The 11,057-nt window shown below is 34.8% G+C and overlaps 1 pseudogene; it reads right to left on the bottom strand.

Moving 5' to 3' along the window:
- Window positions 1-9,883: 9,883 nt before the first annotated feature.
- Window positions 9,884-10,784, bottom strand: LOC122795938 (annotated as a pseudogene).
- Between the last annotated feature and the right edge of the window lie 273 nt (window positions 10,785-11,057).

The following is an 11,057-nucleotide window of genomic DNA, read 5'->3' as shown; positions in this document are numbered from 1 at the left end:
AAAAAACAAGTTAATAAACAATCAGTGTACTTCATAATCACCTATCTTTTTGGTCCACACTGCCGTTTTGAAGTTCTTTTGACTCAGGAAATTCCTCTGCCACTTCCCTTCAATGGCCAAAGGTCAAATCCTCCCTGAACCATGAAAGGCAACAAAGCAGTACTGGGTAATGAAGCACTGCAATGGCAAAGCAAGATCTGCAGAATAGCATCCATTGGAACCCCCCATTACCAACACAAGATTTAGGAAAACAAACCCCACTCATCAAGTAAGACGACTTTTTATAATGACATTCATCTTGTATGTACTGTATTTAATTGAATAATAAGATCAACTCTGTGCACACTCCTTAATGAGTTACTACCAAGTCTGTTGCTTCTTTAATGGATGGCTGTTTTTCCTTTTTTTTTTATCTCCCATTGGAGCTCTGCAACCTTATCTTCTCCGTCCTTTGCTATCAGGATAGTCTCACCTCCAAGGTCTTCCCCTTTCTCCATTATGGCAACTAACGACACAAAGTGACAATATCATTTTTAAACAACTACAAGGTTTGTTAAAACTCTTTGTTCTGTTGCCATAAACTATGTTATACCTACATAGACAGGGGTAATATAGAGTTCAAGTTGCAATATAACCTATTTGTGACATCCCCAGGAGTGTGACATATAATCTAATGGTTCCCTGGCTGAGATTTTTCACTGTAAAAAGCACCTGGTGTAATCTCATTTATTAGTAAACAACTGCCTTTAATACAACAACTGACGCTGGTTTGCAGTCAGAAGAAGCTGTCAGTCAAGGCTGTTCAAATTTGAAGCCTATACTATAGTAAGTCCTTGAAAAGGGAGAACTGGAAGATATAATTCTTTTGAACTCCACCAAGGGGTCTGACACAACTGGGTAGTTTCATTGCTGAAAAGTGGATCACAGAGCACTTTGTGATTAGAGACAATATTAAGAACAAAGAAAGTCAATGTATGAATAGAACAGAGGTGATCCTGGGTCCACAATCCTCACTTTATGCATCTTAGACTTATACGACGGAAGAAAAAACAATTATTTATTTATTTTTTTCTCTTGTCTTGCACACTGATAATATCTAATCCAATGGTCTGAAATGTGTGGTTATATAATAGTTAATATTCAGCCACATTAACTTTGCTTGTTACAAATCCTAGATACCAAGGCACCTTTAGTTGCTAGACAATTCTAATGGAGTATTATTATAATATTGCTTATTTAGCCTCACATATTTTTGATATTTATTTCTTACTGTTCTTATTATGAAGTGATGCATAATGATGATATATACAATCTTCTTCTTCTTCTTCTTTTGGCTTTTCCCGGTTAGGGGTTGCCACAACAGATCACCTGTCTGCTCATGATTGGCAGTGGAGTTTTAGGGTGTCAAGTTGCCAGCCTTCCACAGAAGGCACACACACTCACGGACTCACACCTAGGGCCAATTTAGATTGTCCAATCCACCTACAGCATGTCTTTGAGATGTGGGAGGAAACTGGAGCACCTGGAGGAAACCCACGCAGCCACAGGGAGGATATGCAGACTTCGCACAGAAGGCACCCCAGCCGAGGATCAAACTGGAGAACCTCTTGCTGTGAGGCGGAAACACTAACCGCTGCTGCCACTCTAATGATGATATATACAATATTTATATGTATTTTACATCACAGGCTGTCTCTATAGTTAAATTATATGTTAAATCTTACTCTTGCTTCTCTTAACTGGATACACAATTCTCACTTGTAACTCCTTCATGTAAAGTATATGGTAGAGGTCCTATTGTTGATACAACTATGATAAAATCACAAAGGTGTCCTCTGCTGCAATGTATCACCACACTCCCTTGTAAAGAGTAATAATATGCAAAAACATACATATATAACATGGCATGTTAGTTACTGTGTCAAATATTTTAGTCTGTTACATTATATTCATAGCTAGAGCCACAGGTTATCTAAACACCCCCAATTCATATTTTAGTACCATTTTAAGGAGAAGCTAGAGTAGTGAGTTGTGTAATGTTTGTCGATACTTGGAACATTTGTATTGTTGTTATGTCTATCTCCTTGCCATCAAAAAACTATGTTTCTCACAACTATTACTTAACCTGCTCTGTAATCCTATTTTTTTGCCAACAATATCCTCCTTCATCTCAGGAAGATATGTGGATAGGCACTAAGATAGTAGTAGGATACATGGATGCCAGACACTATAACATAACAGGTCTCTCATATAACATTTTGCTAAATACAACCAACCCAAGCACCACTTTCATCATCTACCATACTTCTAAACCATGCAAAACCCAGTTCTTTATCCCCCAATGTAAAAACATTATGATTACAATTGATTCTTGGAACTTTAATGGTCTTCATGATAAATCATGCATTTGTTTTACCAAAGCAATTCAAACATTATTTTTCTGCAAGAAATCCATCTAACTAATGACCAGTGGGATAATGATAGAAGAAGAAGCTGGATCAAACAAATTGTATCAGCTGGCAATAACCCTGCCACTAAAGGCAATGCCGTCTTAATTAAAAAATCATTCCCAGGGGAAATCTTGAACAGTAAATCAGATGTAAATGGCCAATGGTGTTATTTTATCTGTTCCTACCCCCAGGTCAACAATCATATTATGTTCCTTAATATCTACAGTCCCTGCGCTAACCAACAGTTGTTCATCTATGAAATCTATAATCTACTACAACAATACCCAAACCGCTACCACATTATAGTTGGTGACTGGAACACTCTTATTGACCCCTTAAATGACTCTTCAAATAAAAGTAGAAAACAATCACCCCAATTTGCCTCATCCTTACAAGACCTTATTAACAATTTCAATCTAATTGACCCATACTCATTTTATGATCATAATAGACTAGCTAACAAATTCACACATTTTTCACCATCTCGCAGAGTTTGGTCCAGAATTGATTACTTTCTAATTTCATCTATCCTCTCAAATAAAATTCCTAACTTTGCTTTAGAAGTGAGAACAATCTTGGACCACTCTAAAATATCTGTTAAGATTAACCCAGCACTTCAAAAGTGTAATGAGGGTGGTTTATCCAACTGGTCATTAAATATTAACCTCTTAAAAAAGATATTACAAACAAAACTAACTAAATTCTCTCACAACTGGAACAGGGCGCCAGCTCCATACCATAAGATATACAATGGGCTGCTGTCAAAGCTACTAATAGAGGCATTTTCATACAAAAAGCTTCTTTTCACAAAAAAAAATGTGCAAAAACAAAAAACTGCTCTTGAAAACCAACTTAAGGGGATTGAACAACCACTTCAAAACAACTACTCACCTGCCCTAGATAAAAAAATGTGGGAAACTAAAAAAAACACTCTATACACTACATACACAAAATCAGTCGATACTTGAGCTAAGACTCCTTTATAGTTACTCAGAATGGGCTCAACTTCCTTACAGAACATTTGCCAAACTAATCAATATCCAAGATTGGCCACAGACTGTATCTGAAATAATCTACAAAGGCAAAGCTCTCTACAATAACTCTGACATAATCAACTCCTTTACTGAAATATATAAAGACATTTACAACCCCCAAACACAAACTCTTCTAGAAAAATACAAAATCTACAAAATAACCTGACTTTTCCTCATACTGATGACTCACAAAATAAACTACTAGCTAACCCCCTCACACCTGATGAAATAAAACTGGAAATAAAAAAGCTAGAACCAAACAAGGCACCAGGATCTGATGGTTTTATTGCTGAATTTTATAAAAGCAGTTAATCAAAATCCTCCTAAAATTTTGTAACCATATTTTATTACACAGAATCTCTGATAAATATATCAACAACTTAAAAACAGTCTTCATATTAAAACCACACTCTGACAAAACTAATCCTCTTAGCTATAGACCCATTGCACTCATAAAGTTAGATATTACAATTTTAACATCTATTTTGGCACGTAGAATTCAAAAAGTCCTAACAACAATAATCTCCCCTGAACAACTAGGGTTCATGCAACAAAGACAACTTTGTGATAACACTCTCACTCTTGACACTATGATAACTCTAATAGCAAAAGATACCCAAGATATCTCCTTACTCTGGAAGCTACCAACATTTTTGAAAATGTTGGCCTTATTTTTTTTATATTTAACCAGGTCTTACTTTAATTTTCCCAAATCCTTTATTGATACCATTAAAATGCTCTATGACAATGCTACCACCACCCTCTATATAAATAGAACTTACTCCCAACCTATTAAAATAACCAATGGAACCAAACAAGGTTGTCCCCTTTCACCGTATCTTTTCAACCTATATTTCAAACCTCTTCTACTCTTAATATCCCAAAAACATACTACCACATCCTCAAAATTTACAACATTGAAATAAAATATTCAGCCTTTGCTGATGATTTAAACATATATTTTGAATTACCGAACACTGATTTACATAAAATTCTTAACCTAGTAAACCACTTCTCAAACCCTGCAAACTATAAAATGAACCCCTCAAAATCATCCATCTTTCCTATAAATCCCTACAAACACTTAGAACCTTACTTCCCCTTAACTGAAATTCCAGTCAAATATACATTAAAGTACTTAGGTATTAATTTTGCTTACACTCATCAAGATCTGATGGAGGCTACTTTGCAAAATACCTGGGAAAAAGTTGAACAAGACCTAACCAGATGGAAGAATATCAATCTATCCCTATTGTCAAAAACAGCCATAATAAAAATAAATATTCTACCTAGGATATTATCCTATCTAAACTTTATAAACCTTAAAATTCTGAAAAACTTCTTTGGTAAAATAGAAACTATACTTTCTAAATTTATTTGGTTCCCAACGTCAATCCAAATTCGCTATAAAAAGCTAATTTTATCAAAGGAGAAAGATGGTTTTGGGCTTCCCTATTTTAACCTCTACTACAATATTATTAACGCAAGCTGCCTGATTCAAATTTCTAATTATAATTCAAGTTCACATATATGGTCTCCCACCTGGGTAAAAATCTGGTATAACCATATATCATCTTGCAAAATTAACCCCAAATCTATTCCTTACTTAAATCTAAAAGATAACTTCACTGCTGAAGTTCACCCTATAATCAAAGATAGAATAAGCATCTTTCAAGCATTAATCTCATCCCTGAACCTACAAAATTCTCTGTTGTTTCTTCAACCAATATACCTAAACCCAAACCTAAAAAATAATAATAACATGATAGATCTCTCCAAATTCCCCCAAATCAAAAATGCTATGGTCTGGCAAATATATCATTCGACAAGCCCAAGTATCACAGCACTATGAACTCAGCTAGGGGCAGCATCTATTTGTGATCCCCTACTTAGACAACTTAAATCAGTAATAGCACTTAAATTCTCCAATATCAAAATTGAAGAACAGGAGATTAAAAGAACCCAAACAATCATCAAAATCTTATCGCTCAGAAATAAAATGATCTCCCAAGCGAAAAAGTTAATATCAAGCATCAAATACCAGTCATCTCTCTTACACTCCAATTATTGGAATGAATTCAATGACAAAATCTCAACTTAATCCAAGTATGAAGCAATACGGAACACTCTGTCTTAACTCCTTTTAAGAGCCTAATATACATACAACTGATGATAAATAATTCCTATTATACTCCAGCAGTACTTAATAAATTTGGTTACCAAAAAATGTAATCCTGTCCCTTCTGCTCTGACATAAATGCTGATATTCTCTACATCTTCTGGAGTTGAAAAACCTCTATAAATTATGGTGCTCCCTTAGAACTCAACTTGAAAAAGTGGGCTATGAAAAAAACACATTCTCTTGGGAAACTACAATTCTCAACATAACTCCAAAAATCAACTACTGGGTTACGCAAACACATCCTAATTACATTATGTGCCCTGCTTAAATACTTTATTGCAAAAAATTGGTTAAATCCAAATATAATCTCATGGGAAATTTTCAAAATCATGGCAATAAAATATATTTTCTCACACAATCTCTGTACAAATAACAACAAAAGAAAAGACTACTTCCAGTCTTACTGGAGTAATTTGTTTGATACTATAACACAGTAAATGTCCCCCCAAGACCCTCACATGTTAATCTAATTCCATGAAGATATCCTTAAGTATTTCCATTATTTCATAATTACCAAACACCCTCCACAGTCTAACACTCAATTATATTTACTAAGTCATCCCATTATTGTACATTTCCTATGGCATCCATGCTGTAAATATTGTAAATATACCGTGGTAGTGGTGCTGTGGTAGCGTTGTCGCCTCACAGCAAGACGTTGTCACGTTCGATTCTCAGCTAGAGCATCTTCTGTGTGGAGGCATGCATGAATGGGCTTGCCTTCGTTGAAGGTTGTGCATCAGGGCTGGTAACTCAGCATGTAAAAATCCACTACCAAACATTAGCGGATCGGAGTTCCATTGTGGCGACCCTTAACCGGGATAAGCCGAAAGACACAACAACATTGTAAATAGTGTAATTTCCCTAACTCCCCCTACTATGTTTGCACTATATATACTGAATTTACAATGTATTCTCTTAATAAATGGCTACACTCCATTCCCTTTATTCTTCCTATTTATCGGGGTCTATTGTAGTTATTGTTTATTATCGCATTGCTGTATTTGAAATTGTACTATTTTCATTTTCATTAATGCAATGATCTATGTTACAAATTGTTACAGTGCATTCTGTTTCTTGTTTATCTATATCAAAAGTAATAAAAATCAAATTTGGAAAAAAAAAACAATAAAGTTGAAGGCCATGTAGGTGCAGATAACATCACTAAAGTGTATTGTTAGCAAAAAAATAATTTGTACTGTACATATGATATTGTGCAGATAATACCGTGGCTTGCCTGTGTACAGTTTCTTCTGTATAAAGAAAAGATGACATTTTAAAAATATTTCAAAGGTTGAGCAGATTTTGGAGTAGGTTAGCTGTCTGAACACATCCTGGTCAACTTGACCTATCTGCCAAATATAAAAAAAAAAAAAGTATGTCCAGTGGCAAAACCATTAGAAGGCTGTCCTCCTTCCACCTGAAGTAAAGTAACCCTGAAATTGATTATATTACTTAGGGAGACGTGTGGTTTCTGTACCCATCAAGGGACTAGTTATGTTGGATACCTCCAACCCCCCCCCCCAAAAAAAAATAAAACAGTTTTGTCTGTTTTACCATCAGCCATCTTTTAGATCAAATTCTCAGTTTGGATGAGCTGTATCGTATTTTTAATTAATTTATTTGCTACCTTGGTAAGCCCACCATACATAAGTGTCTTTTTCCAGAAGTGATCTGGGTGCCCTGTCTAGTTGAGTAATTTGCTTAGAGTCACAAACTTTGTAGTGGAAACTGATAGAATCAAACTCATAACTACAGGATGAAGTTCATTAACAGCTCATACACTTATTCCCATAAACAGTCAGGGAAGACTGAGGGATAAAAGTTTTAAATGTAGAAAAAATGTGGGTGTCAGACAGAAGCAGTTTTATAGATATTTCATAAAACTAGAGACCTACAATTCCCCACTGAAACTGTGTAGCATGGATTATGAAAACCCTCACTGCAAAAGTGGTGAGTTTTAAGAGACAACCCTCCTACTTCTACATATATGGTCTCTGAATAGCTTATGACTAGTTTATCTAGCATTTTTAACTCATCAGTTTTAATTGTCCAGCAACATTGCACAAGCTCCATGGCTGTTTACATACAAGCACATGCACATGAGATAAGACAATTAGGAGCATTGCTCTGGAGTGAAGGCAGAGAAGATACACATTCTTTCTGTTTTTTCCCCCAAATGTATACACTGGTGCTTTCTCTGTTTGCTATAAGTATGCTTACAAGTAGGGGTCAATAGAGTCAGTCTTGGTTCATGAAAAAAATATAAATATTTGACAAGTTCATGGGACTGTGTCTTACATTCATATTCAGAAGGTAAACGGGGCACAATTTTATGAAGAATAACCATTTATTAATTAATTTCAAAGCAAAACAGATGTACTGTAGCTTATATACTACTTCCTTGTTTATAATATAGAGAGCAAAATAAAAAATATTTGTATTGTACATGTTATGATCTTGTATAGGTAATACAGTGCTTTGCCTAATAACGTAGCCGTGGAAAAAAGACTTCACTACTTTGCTTACTTAAGGCAATACTCCAGACTGGCTCAATGTCACTCCAGCAGATTTTTTTAGTGTCAGGCAGAGCTGCAATAATTTCTAATGTGTATGTTGAAGTACTTTTTCCGTTAACTAACAGCTTTCACCGTAGGTTTAGTGAAACAGCAGACTAGCTGCCACAACTCTGACCTTCTGTACACCATGGGACACAAGAATAAGAAGTCTTAACAATAAGGTAAAAGACCAGAGATTTGTAAGAGCAGTGTTCTTGACCCGTGTACATGGTTGCATTTTTTAAAAACATTGTAAAGGAATGCCTGTTATAAACTGACATCAACTTTTGCTTTCCTTTTCTTCTCTCTTACAGCCTGGACTCAGTAGCAATGCTCAATAGAAAAAGACTAGCCAAAAAAAAAGTGAAGTCTTTTATTTCCTATAATCATTATCTTATAAGAAAGAGCTGTCCAACCTTAGATAATCTGAGGATCACATTAAAAAAGATTTAGCTGATGACTGCATCCATAGTAATAAATACAGTACATATATTGAAATTACTAGAGTTCTATGGTGTTAGGTTTAGCAAGCACTTCAAAAAAATTTCATAAGAAAGGAAAGTCATGGTGCTTATAAAAGTTTTATTGAAACAGTAGACAAGATGCAGTCATTTTTAAATAACACATCTTTCCATTAAGTGCTAGTTTTCTAGCTGTAGTAAAATATTAAACCTGATGGCATTTAATCCTCATAACTCAGTTGTTAGCAGTGTCAGTGTTTTCTTCTGCATGCTCACTGTTCTTGGCAGCCTCTGGCCCTATGCTTAAGAAATTCTTCACAGGTCTGAACCACTGGAACTTGTTAGATTCAAAGGCACAAAAAATTAGTCCTTTTTAAAAAATGAATGTCAGTCCTGGAGTGCTCATCACACCCCTGTTTAAAGTTATGACCAAATCCTGTCTGCATTTGTGACCAGCATACCTCTATACCTCTTCACTTTAATAAGAGCTCTGCGGTACTTCAGCTTCGTTTACTAAAATAGCTATATCAATGTCAATGCTTGTAGTTGCCAATCACAGTAAATTTGCAAAATAATTATCTATCAGTGAACATCTGTGCTTTGATTTAATGAATTTTTATGGTTGAAAAAGTGATTTCACAAAGATATGTGCTCCCGAGCATTGAGCACATCTTGAGTCCAAACTTCCTCAGTTTTGAGTACCTCTCTATTGGTAGTAATTTAAAAAAATCTTCTCCTTTTTCACTTCTGTTAGTATAAAGAGGGTCTGATTGCAAATCACATAATTCCAGCTGAAGGTCAGATTTTACATTTTTGATGGTGACAGTCAAGGGTTGAATAAAAATTGAAATATCTTCAATTTCCTTAAAATCACCAAATCAATTCTCAAAATCCTTAATGATCATTTCAATATACTTCACATGAGCTGAAAATGATATTTCCTCAAAATTCTTCATTTCTTCAAAATGCTGCTTGCAATTTGGAAAAAAGGTAAAAATATTAGCCAATGTTGATTTAAAAAGCTTCAATTTACTTTTAAAGCCATTCAAATGACCATATATGTTGGCAATATTCTGTTGTTTGCCCTGCAGATTTAAGTTCAACTCATTCAAATGGTTGGTCATATCTGTTATAAATGCAAGATATGATAAAAATGTTGAATCTTGCATTAGATTTTCAAGTTCTTTTGTGTCAGACTTCACATCATTTTTAAGAAATATGGGTATTTCTTTCCGAATGGCAAAAAAACATTCCAAACATTTCCCAGCACTCAACCAGCGAATATTAGAATGAAGGAGCAAATCGCCATATGCAGCTTCAGTTTCACTCAAGAAATCTCAAAACTTACGATGACTTAGAGATCAATTACCTCCTCGTATAATATTAGTTATTTTTACAGCTACTTTTATGACATTGACTTGATGTAGAAATTTTCCACAGAGTGCTTCTTGGTGAATTATGCAATGAATTGCAGGGCAGTTAATATTATTCTGTTTCAGTAGTCCACAAAAGCCACTTCCAGTCCCCATCATAGCTTTGGACCCATTTGCTAAGATGCAGGAACATTTATCAAATCATCTGTAGTTCATAACAGACTTTTGAACTGCTTTGAAAATATCAGTACCTTTAGTAGTCCCATGTAAAGATATAAGACTGAGGAGTTCTTCATTAATAATAAAGTCCTCATGAATAGTTCAAACAAAAATTAAAAGTTGACTTACATATGCTTGATCAGTGCTTTCATCCAGACACAATGAAAAGTACTCACATTTTGCTGTTAAATTACACAGCTTTTCTGAAACATATTGGTCCATGTGTTGTACATGTCTTGGGATTGTCTGTTGAGATAATGCCACTGTTTCAAACTTCTCAGATAATTTTGGCTCATTAAATTGTTTTGCCATTTGAATTGCACATTTCTTCACTATCACACCATCACTAAAAGGCTTTTTTGCTTTTGCTAGCTTCAGTGCTAGTTTATATGAAGCGGCAAGGCTAGAACTTTGTTCATTGCTAAGTTTTGGAAAAAAAATGGTTTGGTGCATCAATTTCTTCTTATATTCTACAATAATAGTGCATCTTGATTCTCCACTATACATATCAAATGTTTTACTGTGTAATGTACTGTAGTCTCATTTCACATTATACTCTTTAGGCATTGACAAAACTTGCATGCAAACAAGACACTTAATTTTATTCCTGTTGTTTGTAATCAAATAGTCTGATTCCTACTGGCTTTGATACACTTTCTTTTTGTCTTCAATTTTTCTTTTCCTGTTAGGCATTTTTGTTTGAGGATAAGTAATAAAACACAACCTCAGTATGCTGAAGCTGAAGCAGCTGAACAAACCAACAACACTAAGTGCATGCTC

Source organism: Protopterus annectens, chromosome 2.part2, assembly GCF_019279795.1.
Source record: "Protopterus annectens isolate FY-2018-M chromosome 2.part2, PAN1.0, whole genome shotgun sequence".
Classification (NCBI taxonomy): domain Eukaryota; kingdom Metazoa; phylum Chordata; order Ceratodontiformes; family Protopteridae; genus Protopterus; species Protopterus annectens.
Note: the sequence above shows the minus strand (reverse complement) of the source record. Positions and strands in the feature narration are given on the sequence as shown.